Source organism: Hemiscyllium ocellatum, chromosome 13 (genome assembly GCF_020745735.1).
Source record: "Hemiscyllium ocellatum isolate sHemOce1 chromosome 13, sHemOce1.pat.X.cur, whole genome shotgun sequence".
Classification (NCBI taxonomy): Eukaryota; Metazoa; Chordata; class Chondrichthyes; order Orectolobiformes; family Hemiscylliidae; genus Hemiscyllium; species Hemiscyllium ocellatum.
In genome coordinates, this window is record NC_083413.1 from 63,647,982 (window position 1) to 63,661,935 (window position 13,954).

The following is a 13,954-nucleotide window of genomic DNA, read 5'->3' on the forward strand; positions in this document are numbered from 1 at the left end:
ACATAGAGGTCCTTTCGAGCATGTGGTGAATTGAAGTTGCTAGCTACTTGATCTGATTTTCATATTGGATTTTCTCGACATATACCTTGGTTGGCACATTAGTGAACTGGGGAAGCGAAATATTAGTAAGGTGAGCAGTAGTATTAACAAGGTAATTAATGACCAATTGGCGATTTGGCTGTGCCCAGTGAAAATCACACTATCCTGCATGTAGTAAGATTAAAAGTTGCAGTGAAATGTTACTGAAGAGAGATGGGCCTTGCTGGATTTCTCATCCAATGTTGTTAAAAATCTCCCCATAGTTTGTGCACTCCGGCCCTTATAAGATTCTGCCCATGTTTTAGTTTTGCAATTTGGTTGCTGTAACCAGCCATTCACTGAGCATTTTCACAAGAGGCTATTTTTGTATTTACAATAAAACAGTTAAGTTTTTAACACGGAAGCAAAGAAAAAGGCCAAACTAAAAATACCTATTGCCAACAAGTAGGATTAGTATTGGTAAGTTAATGCGTTCTTGATGGATCCAAAGGTTATTTCTGTGCTGACTTTGTAACAGCAAAAAGATTGAGCCTTTTTTCTCCAGCAATATACTTGACAGACACTCAATCCCAATAATGTGTCACTGCTCTCTTCACTGTAGAATGTTGTTTTGATCTGACATGGTTGCAGTTGTTTCCTTCTGGTAACCTCTCGTACATTTCTCAAATGTGCTTCTTTCTCCATTATTATATCTCTCCAAGATTCAATGACCAGCTAACTTACTTACATTTCTTGTCTTCGACTATTTTGAGGACAATAAAACTGCTTAAGCCTTCTTTCTAGCTGTGATGGCCTGAAGACATCCACAGACATAAAACCAAACTGTTCTCCTGCTGGAATGGACTTTTTCTTCTGAACTCTGGCTGTTTGTCTCTGGTGTCGGTCTAAAAGCTGCATTTAATAAACATCCCAGCAATTATCCCCTGGGTCACTTGCTAGTCATCTAATCTAATCTAAATGGGCATTGGACATACATACGGATAATACTGGAACAGTGTAGGTTAGATGGGCATCAGATTATTTAAAAAATGGGCGGCACGGTGGCAACAGTGGTTAGCACTGCTGCCTCACAGCGCTTGAGACCCGGGTTCAATTCCCGCCTCAGGCGACTGACTGTGTGGAGTTTGCACGTTCTCCCCGTGTCTGCGTGGGTTTCCTCCGGGTGCTCCGGTTTCCTCCCACCAGTCCAAAGATGTGCGGGTCAGGTGAATTGGCCACGCTAAATTGCCCGTAGTGTTAGTTGAAGGGATAAATGTGGGGGAATGGGTCTGGGTGGGTTGCACTTCGGCGGGTCGGTGTGGACTTGTTGGGCCGAAGGGCCTGTTTCCACACAGTAGGTAATCTAATCTGTAGGTAATCTAATCTAATGCTATCTTGAAAAGACTATCTTTTGCTCATTGATTGAGATGAATTTCTGCTCTATTCTTACAAGTCATGACTCCATGTCACCAAAATCTAAAACCTCTTAATGACTAATTTTGAACCTAAGTTTGTAAAAATAATAACATAAATGTTCATCATACTTTCCATAGAATATTTAACTCTTACCTGCTCTGGTCACCACAGCTGTTCAAGTTCATCATTGCGACGATACATGATGGATATTGTGGGTTTTTAAAATTAGATTACTTACAGTGTGGAAACAGGCCCTTCTGCTCAACAAGTCCACACCGACCCTCCGAAGAGCAACCCACCCAGATCCACTACGGGAAATTTAGCATGGCCAATTCCCCTAACCTGCACATTTTTTTGGACTGTGGGAGGAAACCAGAGTACCCGGAGGAAACCTACGCAGACACAGGGAGAATGTGCAAACTCCACACAGACAGTTGCCTGAGGTGGGAATTGAACCTGGGTCTCTGGTGCCGTAAGGCAGCAATGCTAACCACTGTGCCACCATGCCGCCCTGTTTTGAGGGGATGATAATGACATTAAATGTCAGGGAGTGTTGATTGACATCTAGCTTGTTAGCATTGTTCCTTGTCCAACACTTGTGTGGCACTCATGTCACTGCAGCCTCTCAGCTCAAGCTAAATTGTATTCCTGTGTTGCTGCATATGGAACATGAATTGCTTCAGTATCTGCGGAGTTGCAAATGGTACTCGACATTGTGCTATCATCAGCCAGCTTCATGACCTTATGATACAAATAAAGATCTTAAAGCAGTGGTTGAATATATTGGAGCTCAGATGCTGCCCTGAGGATTTCCTGCAGTGATGTTTTAGGACTGAAATGAATAATCTTTAACAACAACAATTTTCCTTAGTGCTAGGTATGACTCCAACCAATGAAGAGATTTTCCCCAATTTCCCCCTTTTGCTAGAAGTAATTGTCGCCACACTTAAGGCAGTCACTTCATCTTTGTAATTCACTCCTGTGTTACCCATTTAGATCATTATATTATCATGTTAAAAAAGAAGGCATGACTATGAATGTAAACTGTTTTGGTTTTTGATTTTCGGTTGCTATCAAGATCTTTACATTATATGCAAGTGATGATTACAAGACTAATTTTGGACACCTGTTTAAAGACCTAAATGATGTACTTCTAGTTTTTGTTAACTTTTGAATTTCACCATTTTGTGGAAGGGATAGCATAATTGGGTATAAAGTATTAGACTGAAAATTAGGATGCATAATGTAAAATTTAGACATGAGTGAGTTGTGAAATTGTGCATAAATTATGCAGCTGGAATTAGTAAATTGTGGGACTTTTCACCAATCCATTCAATGTATTCCATTTCACCAATCTCTTTCTGGTTTCATGTGAGGATACAATTATTGACCTTGGAATGTTTTTTTTCTGCTGTTACTGTCAATACTGTTTTACTCTGTTGAAATGCTGCTTGATTTGAGGAAGAATCAGATCTTTGGGCATGAAATGTTGTGTGTTCAGACTCTAAATTAGATTGATCATTAATCACAGCAGGATTTGATCAAATCACAAATAGCAACCTGGAGTAAAGAAAGAATAGGGATCTTTCTTGTAATTGTAAGTAGTTTCTTTTCACTTTATTGCTGTTTTAGGCTAAGAGGATTTTTTCTTTCCATAATAAAGTGTAAGTTGTTCATTTTTGTAAAAAAATCAAATTTATAGCAAGTTCCTAGATTGCATTTCTCCAGTTTAGAAATTGTAGAGCAATGTATTCAGGAATGAGTGCCTCAAGTGAATGTTTGTGAAATATGCTCGCTCCCTCGGGAATATTATGATGTGAAGTAGATAATTTCTCAATTTTCAAAAATTTCACTTTTGATAACAAAATAATTGACATGAAGGAAATTGTATTTGAGTTTGCCTGATTATTCCTGGCCGTTTGAAGTCAATTCCCACCAGCCTATTGTTATGGAAACATCCAGCCTGCCCACTCGTTGAATTTCTCCTGAACCCAGCAGATCAGGGAGATCCAAAATGCTTTCCTTGCATGTACGGCATGGTTAATAAAGCTGTGATGACGAAGTCATTAAATATTGTTAGGAAGAGAATGCATGGTTCGTAATACATAATGCATTGTTGCTATTGTTGTGGAGAATTACCAGGAGACACAGAGAGCTCTTCAAGAAGATGATCTTTTATTTGCAAACAAAAGCTGTGACAACCAGAAAGCAAATTCATGATTGTCCCCCAACCTTGGAGTCTGTTTTTTTTAATACCTTTTAGTTATCATGCTTTCTTTGAGTTTATCAGCTTGTCCAATTGTGTTAGTCAGGGCTATCTTTCTGCAGTTATACAACAAACCAATAATGTTAATTCATGTTATCTCTCTACTTCTTCCACTATAGTTTTTCCTACTTCAAGCTTAATCTTGCTTTACTATGTTATGATTAGATATTTACTATTACATCTGCCACAATGGTCTTCAGCCCGAGGTTGACCCTATTACAACATGCTTGCATTTACCTATATGTCACATTCTTTTGATTAACCTGATTATGCTGCCGTTGGTACCTAACCTAATTATACTACCTAACTAAAGTAATTATATCACCATTGTTCTATACCCGATTGATGTAGTATTCCACGGATCCTTGTAACATTCCACCAGTCCTCATGTTTAACCCTTCACATGCCCTTATGCTCTTTATTTTCCATACTATAAAATAAAGCAAAGAATTCTGAATGATGGTTAATTCAAGTAAACAAAAGTAGAGATTGCTGGAAAAACTCAACAGGTCTTTAGCATCTGTGGAGATAGAGTTAACATTTCAAATCCAGTCACTCTTGATATTGACACACCTGCTGAGTCTCTCCAGCACACTGTTTCTATACATGATTATAATGTTGGCCAGTATATTTATTTCTAATTTTAGTTTGATGTGTTCAGATATTATGCATATAACATTGTCTCTAACATGGCAGTAATTGTAGAAACTATTAACTTGTGTGTCAAGAATTTTCAAATAGACATCAACTAAAGCATTTCAAAGGTCCTCTGGTGTGTTACAATTTGTTCTCTGAGTGAAACCCACCAGAGTTAATTAAAAGATCTTTCTGACAAGTTATCAACTTTCTGAAGAAAGGTCTTGGACAGTTTCCAAATGCCTGTGTTTTGTGAGTGCATTAGAGAACTCCAGCACTATATAGCTGCTAATGTAAGATGGGAGGACAGAGAATTGAAGGCACCAATATATACAATTTTAAGTAATGCTCTCTTGGCCTCATTCAAATATTTATTAAATCAATATAAATGAAAAATTTTGTACCTTTTCACAAATTTAACGATTGTTATTGTTTGAAATCTGTGTTTGGTGTGTTATCCAAATTTACAGTTACAGTTACGACAAATCAGCCCGTTTCAACTTGCCTGACTTATGCCATTTTCTTTGCTGTCCTAGTATTTAAGCAAAGAAAGGATGGTCAGCAGATTGTTGCTGCAGACAAAATTAAATAAACATGCACATCCTTTAAAGTCAATGACAATTAAGATTTAAAGAGCAGCAGGAGGTCACAAACAAAGATTAAGAGCTAATAAAAGGAACTTACAAGAGAAATTAAAACCAACATAAATAATAATAATAGATGGAAAAGAGAATAGTCAGGAACAACATTGGCCCCTCAAACATAAGTAGTCGTGATATTATCAGTGGCAATAATGGCTTGGCAAACATGCTGAATGATTGCTCTTAATCTATCTTTATAGAGCAGGATATTGCGCTGGATATTTCAAGAAAACTAATATTGAGTCAGGTATAGGAATTCACCAAAATACCAAATGTATCACCAAATAGCAGTAAAGAAAACAATACAGGCTCTAAACGAACGCAAATGGCCAGTACCACATAATTTTCATCTCCGATTTTTAAAGGAAATTCTAATTAGAATTAGGCTTATTGTCACATGTACTCAAGTTACAAAAGAACATTGATAAGTGTACAGTGTCACCAACACATGGCACCACCTTAGGTACCGAGAACCTAGGTACAAATCATAGTTACAAAATATAGAGAAAATAAAGAAACAAGTCTCACGACATTACAGGTATACAGAGAATAAGTTAGGAAAATAAGAAATAAAGCTAAAAAGATAGACATTTTGGTCTTTCTATGAGTGCTTCAAAATGGTCTGACCGAGCTCCACCCAGTTCCCAACGAGTAGCCATCTTTGCTCTGGGTCCACTGCCTGTTCTTGCACCACTCCAGGTCACTGGCTGTCCCCACTGGCTGGCCACTACAACTCTGCACGAGTGAGAGAAAAAAGGAAAAGGAACAGACAAAGCAGTTGAGCTGCCATCTTTTCAGTAGAGCCTTCCAGATACCCCAACAACAATCTCCCAAAGATTCATTGTTTTATTTGGAGAATTATCAATCTCACTCTGCTCTGTAAAACCAGTGAGAGTGTAAAAGCAGGACATTATAGAAAAGCTAGCCAAATGTCTGTTGTCAGGAAATTACTGGAATCTATTATTGATTATCACTGAATACCTTGAAAATTTGCAGCTGACCGTTAGAGAGCCAGCATGGATTTGTCAAGGACAGCCATGCCAGAGCAACTTGATTGATTTAACTGCATTTACAAAGAGAAAATCAGTGAGCAGTGGAATGACAATGAATGTTATTTATATTGACTCCCAGAAGGTATTTAATGAAGCCGCACATTAGAAAGATTTCACTGAAGCTAAACTGAAGGCAAATGACTAATGAACTTCAGGGGTTAAATTATGAGGAGAGATTCTGCAAATTAGGTCTGTTTATTTTTGAAAGTCAGAAAGTTAAAGGGTGATCTAATTGAAATCTTCAACATGTTAATGAGAAAAGACAGGGCGGATGAAGATAAATGTATTTAATAGCTTCGGGCTTTAAGAACTAGGGAGCATTGATTAGGGCCAGACCATTAAGGAGAGAACTTGGGAAGCATTTCTACACTCAAAAGGTGGTAGATGTTTCAAACACTTTTTCAAAATTAGCAATGGATGCTGGATCAGTTGTTAAATCTGTATTTCTGTAGCTGTAGTGATTTGTTTTAAAAACAGCATGAGGGAGAGTATTCTTGGAGGCCAATAGAGATGTGTTTTTATTAGGAGAGATTTGTGAGGACAACAGAACAAACGGTGATGTGAATTTGCCTTCAATTCAAAGATTCTGGAATTGGATTTCTTTATAACTTAGAGGGAAACACCCATAACTTGTAAAGTCCTTCTGGTTTCAGTTTTGCAGAAGTCTCAATGGAAGCTTAGTGTGGAAAACAATTGCTCCTGAAGAAGGGAGATACTTTAGAACTATTTTGAAATAGTTCACCTCAGTATAAAGAGTTTGTACTGGACTAGAAATGTTTGGTTAAAACCCTGAAGTGATTTTTTTCCTAAAGGAGAAAGACAAAGCTGATGACTCAAGGAAGAGTCGATCAGATTCACAGGATTGAAAATTGAAGCATCCCTTAAAGTAAACTCAATGGATATGTAAGGGTGAGCAGGGAATTCTCTCTGATGAGAGCAGTGTAAAGTGGACAGAGTCAGCATGGTTTTAGGAAAGGGAAATCATGCTTTAAAAATCTATTGTCAGGATGTAACAAAAAGCATTCATAATGGGGAACCATTAGATTTTTGTTATTATTTTATGGGATGAAAGCATTGCTGGCTAGGCCAGCATTTATTGCCCAGAGGGTAGTTAAGAGTCAACCACATTGCTGAGGGTCTGGAGTCATGTGAATGCCAGACCAGGTAAGGATGGCAATTTCTTTCCCTAAAGGACATTAGTGAACCAGATTTTTTTTTTCCCTGACAATCATCAATGGATGTATAGTCGTCATTAGACTCTGAATTCCAGATATATTTTTAATTGGATGAAGTGTCCACCATCTGCCATAACAGGATTTGAAGCTGGGTGCCAGGCATTATCTGGGTCTCTGGATTAACAGTCCAGCATATTACCATTAGGCATCACCTCCTCAGGACTGACATGGTATATTCTCTTCCACAGAAGTGGGTGAGGACAAAACTTAGAACATTTTCAAGAAGGAATTAAATATAGTTCTGAGGTCTAAAGAGAGCAAAGTATATGGGGAGAAAGTGGGAACTGGGTACTGAGTTGGATGATCAGCCATGATTATATTGAATCATGGAGTGAACTCAAAGGGCTGAATGGTCAATTTATGGTCTGATTTTTCTGTTTCTAAAGGAATGCAGTTGGAATTAATGATGTTTTCAGTATGTTTTGAAATCTTTAAACTTAAATCTAGTTTCCTCTGTGTAATTTTTATTTCTTTTGTGTCAAGAGCTGCTTTTGTTAAAACCAAATCTGTAGCTTTGCTTGCTTGTGTTTCAGTGACACAACCTATTTTTAGTTTATAAAATCATGAGGGGTATGGATCGGATAATTGGACAAAGTCTCTTCCCTGAGGTGGGAGACTGCAGATCTAGAGGGCATAGGTTTAGGGTTGGAGGGAAAAGATATAAAAGAGACCTTAGGGGTAACTCTTTCATGCAAAGCATTGTACATGTATGGAATGAGCTGCCAGAGGAAGTGGTGGAGGCTAGTACAGTTGCAACATTTAAAAGGCATCTGGATCGGTACATGAATAAGAAGGGTGTGGAGGGATATGGGCCGAGTGCTGGCAAGTGGGACTAGATTGGGTTGGGTTATCTGGTCGGCATGGATGGGTTGGACCGAAGGGTCTGTTTCCATGCTGTATATCTCTATGACTCTGTGACTCTAAAACCAAAAATTACAACATATGATCCCGTCAGGTCAGATGAGCAGTTCTCCAGGCGCAAGCCTTTACTTCAGACCTGCAAAGAAGCACAGGAAAAACTAAGATAATTAGAACATTGACCTTCATTTCAAAAGACATGGAGTACAAAGTAAGGAGGTGTTGTTCAAACTATACAAGGCTTGAGTCAGACCACAGCTGGAATACTGTACTGTGAACAATGTTGGGACCCTTAACTAAGGAGAGATATGTTGGCATTGAAGGTAGTCCAGAGTAGGTTCACTCGGATAATACCAGGTGCGGAAGGACTGTCTAATGAAGACAGTTTGAGTAAGTTGGATCTGTACTCATTGGAATTTCGAAGACTGAGAGGCGATCTGGTTGAAACATATAAGGTTCTTAGGGGACTGGCCAGGGTAGAGGTGGAAAGATTATGACCCCTTATGGGAGAATTTTGGATAAGGGGACAGAATCTTAGAATAAAGGGTTGCCTTTCTATGACAAAAGAGAGGATGTATTGGTTCTCTAAGTGGAAGGAATTTGTGCAATTCATTACGGCAGACAGCTCTCAATGTTGGATCATTCAGGTATATTTAAGGGCGAGAGAGGCAGATGTTTAGTCAGTAAGGAAATTCAGAGTTAAGGGGAAAAAGCAGGAAAGTAGGGTTGAGCATTATTAGCTGAAAATGTGTTGCTGGTCAAAGCACAGCAGGCTAGGCAGCATCCAAGGAATAGGAAATTCGACGTTTCGGGCATAAGCCCTTCATCAGGAATGAGGAGAGTGTGCCAAGCAGGCTAAGATAAAAGGTAGGGAGGAGGGACTTGGGGGAGGGGCGATGGAGATGTGATAGGTGGAAGGAGGTCAAGGTGAGGGTGATAGGCCGGAGTGGGGTGGGGGCGGAGAGGTCAGGAAGAAGATTGCAGGTTAGGAGGGCGGTGCTGAGTTGAGGGAACCGACTGAGACAAGGTGGGGGGAGGGGAAATGAGGAAACTGGAGAAATCTGAGTTCATTCCTTGTGGTTGGAGGGTTCCCAGGCGGAAGATGAGGCGCTCCTCCTCCAGCCGTCGTGTTGTTATGTTCTGCTAGTGGAGGAGTCCAAGGACCTGCATGTCCTCGGTGGAGTGGGAGGGAGAGTTAAAGTGTTGAGCCACGGGGTGGTTGGTTTGGTTGGTCCGGGCGTCCCAGAGGTGTTCTCTGAAGTGTTCCGCAAGTAGGCGGCCTGTCTCCCCAATATAGAGGAGGCCACATCGTGTGCAGCGGATGCAATAGATGATGTGTGTGGAGGTACAGGTGAACTTGTGGCGGATATGGAAGGATCCCTTGGGGCCTTGGAGGGAAGTGTGGGTGCAAGTTTTACATTTCCTGCGGTTGCAAGGGAAGGTGCCGGGAGTGGAGGTTGGGTTGGTGGGGGGTGTGGACCTGACGAGGGAGTCACGAAGGGAGTGGTCTTTGCGGAACGCTGATAGGGGAGGGGAGGGAAATATATCCCTGGTGGTGGGGCTTTGCGGAACGCTGATAGGGGAGGGCTTTGCGGAATGCTGATAGGGGAGGGTTTTGCGGAATGCTGATGAGGAGGGGGGGGCTTTGCGGAACGCTGATAGGGGAGGAGCGTTATTAGATCAGCCATGATCTAATTGAATGGCAGAGCAGACTTGATGGGCTGAATGGCCTACTTCTCTTCCTCTGTCTCCTCCTTCGTCTGAGGACCTTATTAAGGAATGTGGGCTAAAAGGGTCGAAATGACCATTTGCCCCTGGCAGTTATGGAAAGTGGGGATGGACATCCGCAGCTATAAGTTTAGTGAGGAAATAGCTGTGTTGGAGCTCGGTGAGTCAAGTCAAAAACCACTGTTGGGCAAGGGTAAAGCTTAAAATTAATTGCACAAATATCATGCTGAGAAGGCTGAAAGTAAAGAAAGGAATACTTGAATCTCTTATTGAGTGATTGCTTCCATCATGACTGCACAGCATGAGGTATATCTACAAACGAGAAAACTTGGGCCAGGGGAGTAAATGTGTTCCCCCCCCCCCCCCCCCATACCCGCAGGTGATGTGTTCCAAGACCTACCACGGATACCTGAAACCATGGATAGTAGCAAACCCCATCATTTAAATGGGAAAATTACCTCCCTAGCAGCCCCCTGGAGTTATTTCTGGTATGTTCCAGGTAATATTTTCACGCCATGGTAAACCATGGTAACAGAACCCATGGATATGGGGGTTCTACTGTACTTCATATCAAGGCTATAATACCTGAAGTGAGACCGAGTTTAAACATTAAAGGTAGTGATATAATGGAGACAGTCTGAAAGAAGGAAATGGTTGAAGATTTGGAGACCATACTAACAGTGGAAAGTTTTAAGACCATTGGCACAAGGCTTTATTGGAAGACGTTGTGTAAGAGGTCATGCGTTGTGTATTTATTGTGAGAAGCACAAAATCATTTCTTTTGTCTGTGAGAAAATGGGAAGCTTCCACTTTGCCTGCAGAAGGCAGAAAAACCCCATTTTGGTGCAGGGAACAAAAGGAAAATCTCACCAAGTTGTACAGTTAGATAGCATTGTTTTTTAAACAGAATTAAAAGCTTTAAAAGAAGGAAAACAATACATCATTACCATACTCTGCCAACAAAGATGTTAAGAGAAGGAAATTAAAATGGCATTGGTTTTACAGAATTGACGTTCTTCAAGTGAATTCTGGATTAGTGGTGCTGGAAGAGCACAGCAGTTCAGGCAGCATCCGAGGAGCACTAAAATCGACGTTTCGGGCAAAAGCCCTTCATCAGGAATAAAGGCAGAGAGCCTGAAGGGTGAAGAGATAAGCTAGAGGAGGGTGGGGGTGGGGAGAAAGTATCTTAGAATACAATAGGTGAGTGGGGGAGGGGATGAAGGTGATAGGTCAGGGAGGAGGGTGGAGTGGATAGATGGAAAAGAAGATAGGCAGGTAGGACAAGTCATGGGGACAGTGCTGAGCTGGAAGTTTGGAACTAGGGTGAGGTGGGGGAAGGGGAAATGAGGAAACTGTTGAAGTCCACATTGATGCCCTGGGGTTGAAGTGTTCCGAGGGGGAAGATGAGGCATTCTTCCTCCAGGCGTCTGGTGGTGAGGGAGCAGCGGTGAAGGAGGCCCAGGACCTCCATGTCCTCGGCAGAGTGGGAGGGGGAGTTGAAATGTTGGGCCACGGGACGGTGTGTTTGTTTGGTGCGGGTGTCCCGGTGATGTTCCCTAAAGCGCTCTGCTGGGAGGCGTCCAGTCTCCCCAATGTAGAGGAGACCGCATCGGGAGCAACGGATGCAATAAATGATATTGGTGGATGTGCAGGTAAAACTTTGATGGATGTGGAAGGCTCCTTTAGGGCCTTGGATGGAGGTGAGGGAGGAGGTGTGAGCGCAGGTTTTGCAATTCCTGTGGTGGCAGGGGAAGGTGCCAGGAGGGTGGGTTGTAGGGGGGCGTGGACTTGACCAGGTAGTCACAGAGGGAACAGTCTTTGTGGAAGGCGGAAAGGGGTGGGGAGGGAAATATATCCCCGGTGGTGGGGTCTTTTTGGAGGTAGCGGAAATGTCAGCAGATGATTTGGTTTATGTGAAGGTTGGTAGGGTGGAAGGTGAGAACTAGGGGCATTCTGTCCTTGTTACTGTTGGAGGGGTGGGGTCTGAGGGAGGAGGTTCAGGATGTGGACGAGATGTATTGAGAGGGTTTTTAACCACGTGGGAAGGGAAATTGCGGTCTCTATAGAAGGAGGCCATCTGGTGTGTTCTATGGTGGAACTGGTCCTCCTGGGAGCAGATACGGCGGAGGCGGAGGAATTGGGAATACGGGATGGCATTTTTGCAAGAGGTAGGGTGGGAAGAGGTGTAATCCAGTTAGCTGTGGGAGTCAGTGGGTTTGTAAAAAAATGTCAGTGTCAAGTCGGTCATCATTAATGGAGATGGAGAGGTCCAGGAAGGGGAGTGAGGTGTCAGAGATGGTCCAGGTTAATTTAAGGTCAGGGTGGAATGTGTTGGTGAAGTTGCTGAATTGCTCAACCTCATCGCGGGAGCACGATGTGGCGCCAATGCAGTCATCAATGTAGCAGAGGAAGAGGTGGGGAGTGGTGCCATTGTAATTACGAAAGATCGACTGTTCTACGTAGCCAACAAAGAGACAGGCATAGCTGGGGCCCATATGTGTGCCCATGGCTGTCCCTTTGGTCTGGAGGAATTGGGAGGATTTGAAGGAGAAATTGTTAAGGGTAAACGAATGAGAGTGTCGGTGGAAGGGTACTGTTGGGGACGTCGGGACAGGAAAAAATGGAGGGCTTGGAGGCCCTGGTCATGGCAGATGGAGGTGTAGAGGGATTGGATATCCATGGTGAAGATAAGGTTTTGGGGGCTGGGGAAACGCAAGTCTTGGAGGAGGTGGAGGGCGTGGGTGATGTCTCGAATGTATGTGGGGAGTTCCTGGACTAGGGGGGATAGGACAGTGTCAAGGTAGGTAGAAATGAGTTCAGTGGGGCAGGAGCACGCTGAGACAATGGGTCGGCCAGGGTGGTCAGGCTTGTGGATCTTAGGAAGGAGGTAGAACCGGGCAGTGCGTGGTTCCCAGACTATGAAGTTGGAAGCTGTGGGTGGGAGATCTCCTGAGGTGATGAGGTTCTGTATGGTCTGAGAGATGATGGTTTGGTGATAGGTGGTGTGGTCATGGTCGAGGGGGCAGTAGGAAGAGGTATCTTCGAGTTGGCATTTGGCTTCAGTGGTGTAGAGGTCAGTGTGCCAGACTACCACTGCGCCCCCTTTATCTGCTGGCTTGATGGTGAGGTTGGGATTGGAGCAGAGGGATTGGAGGGCTGCGCGTTGTGAGGGTGAGAGGTTGGAGTGGGGGAGGGGAGTAGACAGGTTGAGGCTGTTAATGTCCCGACGGCAGTTGGAAATGAATAGGTTGAGGGCAGGTAATAGGCCAGCATGGGGTGTCCAGGTAGATGTAGTGTGTTGGAGGTGGGCGAAGGGGTCCTCGGAAGGTGGGCGGGAGTCCTGATTGTGAAAGTAAGCTCGGAGGCGGAGGCGGCAGAAGAAGTATTCGACGTCACGGCGCGTATTAAATTTATTGTTGCATGGATGGAGGGGAATGAAGCTGAGTCCTTTGCTGAGGACTGATCGTTCGTCCTCAGTGAGTGCAATTAAAGTATATGTGGAGTTGGATTAACGAGGAAATTAAAACATTCTGTCTCAGGATGTGTATGTGATTGCATGAAGTACAGTAAATAATATTATTGAGATACAGATGCAGATTACTATGTCGAATTACAATGTTGTTGTGATAGTAGAGACTGGTTCAAGGAAGAGCGGGACTGGGTGCTAAATATTCCTGGATACAACATGTTCAGGAAAGGTAGGTAAGCAAGAAAAGGAGATAGGGTTGTGGCTATGGGAACATTGCTGTGGTGAAGAAAGAGAATGTTTCAGAAGTTATGAAGACTGAATTGATTTGATGAGAGCAGAAAATGTGCAATTCATTGATCCATGTAGTCGATTGGGTGCTAACTAATTGAAAAAATTAAAGGGAGCAAGTTTGGAAAGAAATTATTTAAATGTTATGGAGACGGCAGAAAGACCCTTCAGTCCAACTCATCCATGGTGACCAGATATCCTAACATAATCTCATCTCATTTGCCAGCACTTGGGCCATATCCCTCCAAACCCTTCCTATTCATATACCCATCCAGATGCCTTTTAAATGTTGTAATTGTACCAGCCTCCACCACTTCCTCTGGCAGCTCATTCCATACACGTACCAC

General features: G+C 42.6%; 1 protein-coding gene across 1 annotated transcript in view; it reads left to right on the top strand.

Moving 5' to 3' along the window:
* clstn2a (calsyntenin 2a) overlaps positions 1 to 13,954 on the top strand; it is a 317,315-nt gene that overhangs the window by 15,190 nt on the left and 288,171 nt on the right. The gene's annotated exons all lie outside the window — the stretch shown is intronic.